The sequence below is a fragment of the Eretmochelys imbricata genome, chromosome 2, assembly GCF_965152235.1.
Source record: "Eretmochelys imbricata isolate rEreImb1 chromosome 2, rEreImb1.hap1, whole genome shotgun sequence".
Classification (NCBI taxonomy): domain Eukaryota; kingdom Metazoa; phylum Chordata; order Testudines; family Cheloniidae; genus Eretmochelys; species Eretmochelys imbricata.
The window spans coordinates 142,349,316-142,353,285 of NC_135573.1; positions in this window are offsets into that span (position 1 = coordinate 142,349,316).

Consider the following 3,970-nt stretch of genomic DNA (forward strand, 5'->3'; position numbering starts at 1 on the left):
GCATACTGGTCAGCAGTTTGGGATCCATTCCTGCAGCTCAAAAGAGGCAGGGCACACAATACACAAACTGTTGAAAGATGGTGCCAAATGTGGATGGATGCACAGGGATTACTGGGATGCAAAGCAATGCATCACGGGGCATTGGGACTGGACCCAGGATGCCCTACGACCCTCTCCACCTTCCCAGAAGTCTTAGTGGCAAAAGAGAAAGAGGTGTTCTGTGGGATAGCTGCCCAGAGTGCACCAGTCTGAATAGCGCTGCAAGTGCCACAAGTGTGAACACAGTATTGTGCAGGCAGCTGTCAGTGTGAACACACAACAGTGGTTTTCCTTCTGTGCTCTTTGACCGGTGCTGTAACTGCCGGCGCTGTAACTTTCCCAGTGTAGACGTGCCCTAAGTCTTAAACCTTGCCTCTTTCTACTTTCTTAAGTAATGGAACGGAGGCTGTGTAAGCATTTCAATGGGAGGTTTGAAAGTCAATGGTGTGTCCAGAAGGTGAGGGGGAAAGAGCATGGAAGCAATATGGTCACTCCACTACAACCAAGAAACAAGACAGGAGTCGCTTTTGGGAAGTATGTAATTTCATACATGAGGTAAAGAGATGCTGAATAATCATCATGATCACATCCAAAATCCACTGGTTCAAGGTCTTTGATATTTTCAGCCATACCTCTCAACTTGTTGTGGCCCAAATGTGGGGCCAATGTGTGACAAAGACCCAAAATGAGAGACCTAAATCATTATTCAGTCAGGAAACATCATATGCTGTGGGATTCATTCCTTTAGTATAAAAACTATTCTATAGCTTTGGTTTCATGATTTACTATTTCCAGTGTAAATGGTTTTGTAGAATAAAAGCTAGGGGGAATGCCAAATTCATGGGCAACGTCAGTAATTTTAGGATTAAAATAAATTACATCCCTTGGTTTAAAAGATATGTTTTAATCCCTTCATCTTCAACCTCCAACCCTCAAGTATCAACCTTCCCTTTTTCTTATGTTAATTTCTCTGCTCCAGTGCGGACACCAGCACAGCAAAGGGATGGCCCTTTTGCTAAGGCCCTCTCATCAATGTCTAGATAAGGATCATCTCTTGTTTTCTGAAAAGATGTTTTCTTTCCATCAATGTCTTTCTTTCCCAACAATGTGAGACTAGATGAAGAGTTCAGATCCAAAGCAGGGAGATTATTGTATCTAGCACTTTTTTACTCATGGTTGATATAGATTTTATTCATTAGCCTCAGTGACTTTTGTTCTCCATTTAACATGCTGATTCATTGCATAAATGAAAGCCCTCTGTTTTGAATTCGAATGGCAGAGGTCAAACCTACGGCTATTAAAAGATATGTATCCATAGGTGTCTATTAATATCATCCATTGTCTTTAAGAAACGATAAAGCATCTTTACAACTTGTATTTTTACTGATCGTCAGAGTTTTTTAGACAGTCAATTACCTTTCTTTGTCTCTTCTGTACTCTTTCCATAAATAGATCTAAGTGGCTAAACTAAACTCCAACTAGCACTGTATAGAATTTGGCAGGAAGAGACCAGTCTTGGATTTATTCTTTTAGGGGGCATGTGCATCTGTTTGACAATCTATTTTTGATGTCCTCAGCATCATCTTCATGGGCCTTTCCAAGAAATTAATAGCTTGAAGCTGTGAGCTATGAAAAATTATCAATTATCAGTCTTGTCACTTGATGTTTTATATTTATTTGAGTCCAATATGGAAATGTGAGCGTTCATCGGTTATACAGCTGGGCTTGCAGTGGATTTCTGTAGCCAGGCATCAAACATGACATTACATTGTTCATAAAATTGCCCAGCAATTATGGTTCACTGTAGAGTGTTTCAAATATAATGAGATTATCAGGTGATCATTTTTATATTGTGGTTCTGTGGCAGACAGAAAGGTTATTAATATTTTGTTTAAACTACATTCATGCAGGATATTAGGATTGTGATTATACTCAGGCAAAAAAAAAATCAAATCAAAATTTTAACAATAAGCTTAATCCTGCCCTAGTGCACATATGCATTACAATAGGGTCTTACATTATATGATCATACAACAATGGGAAACATGACATGGTAACAGATGGCAAATAATATAACAAAAGGAGATACACCTTTTTTTTTACCTTAGATACATTTTTCATGTTCCTCTGAACCATCTCTGATTATTTCCATATGTAGGACAATGGCCAAGTGGTCAAATCTGTCATATCAAGCAACATGCTACATTCTCCCCTTTGAAGAAAGCACATGGGGACATCTATACATCTTGTTAGGTTTCAGTGACTTCTGAGAGATCCACCCACCTCAATCCAACACCCAATATATACACTTGCAATCTATTGTAACTCTAATCTCGGGCTTCAATCCCATAATTTTTGAATGCTAGAAAAATCCAAGTTTCAAGACTTGGATCTACTACATTTCAAAATCCTCTTTCTTTTTTGCTAAAATGTTTTATGAATGACACTTGGCATGGCAGAGGCAGTTCTGCTCTTCAAAAGAAGGCTGTTCCATTAATAGCAAAAGGAACGGGCAGAGCAGGTACTTCACTTCTGAATGCTACAAAATACTATGCAGTGCTTCTCTCTCAATTCAATGTACTCTTGAAAGGGCAGTTGAGTGACTCAGAACTCTATCTATGGCACTATTAAAAAAAAGAATAATGTTGACATCAGCCTGGCAATAAAAGCTTCTACTTGAGGACCTGTCGTGTGAAATTCACTGCAACACAGTAATGGAAATAGTTACAGATACCACACTTTCAGGTCCTGAGCATGTCCCATGACTTGCTGAGTGTCCATATGGCCCAGAAAAGCAGGAAAATGCTCTGTCTTTCCCCAGGAAAACAGACCATGGTAATGAGTGGCACATTTCCTCCTGGTGCCAATTGGTTGGGTGTCACTGAACTAGAGAAGGAATGACAGCCAAGGGCTATACCTGAGAATCCCCAAAGACACAGGTGATCTGAATGCGGTGGTTACCCACAGTACCTCCATATTGTCTAAACTCTCCAACACTAACATTTGGGCACACCCAAATGCCACTAGACCAGTTACCAGGCTCTCCTAGCTAACCTCATACAGCCTGATCTCTGGGGGCCCTCACCCTTGTGGTCTTAGACTGTATGGTGTGTTCCCCCCATCTCCCCAGTCACACTCTGTCTAGTCACTCCATAAAGGGACAGGACTTCTTTCTGTCCCACTCTGCCTTGCTGGAGACAGATGACCAGAGGAGCTAGTGACCTCTTTAGATTTTTCTCTCCATCCCTCTGACTGTTCTATTCTTGGCTGTGGTCATGGTGGATTCTCTGGCTGGCTCAGCCTCCAGGTAATCCTCATTTGCTGTGCAGTCTCTATCAGTGAGGACTGCTAGTTCCATGTTTTCACCCTCCTGGACAACAACCCAAATGCTTCTCCAAGTCAAAATGTCGATTATGTCACTTACTGCTCAGGTCTCAGGCCTAAGCCATTCTGTTACCTGGTCTATTGGGCATCAGACAGAAGTGCATGGTGCACTTACAAAGCCTACAGTTTATTCTGAAGCCTTTGCTACTACTTCTTTCCAGGGGTCCCTACCGCCAAAAGTCCTTCCTGGCCTCATCATCTGCTACAACCTCTTCATCCACAGTGTGTTATGTCACTTATGTCTCTCCCTCAGAAAGGGGTCTGGATTGGAAGGAAAGCCTGGGATAACTTCTTCCTCCAGTTTGCAATGGTTAGCTTTTGGTCCCAGCTTGGACAGAAAAGTGATGGGATTTCCTGGTGGCATTTGTGGGGCAACTGGATTAATATGACTATGGAACAGCTGTTCTCAGAATGGTTGGTGTTTGACAAGTGGCCTGTATTTCTTACTGGAAATGCTGCTGCTCCTCCTCTCATAACAGAGGTGAACAAACCCCTTCTTCTATTGGAATTTTATTTTGCAAACCAAAAGCAGGACTGGTTCAGATCT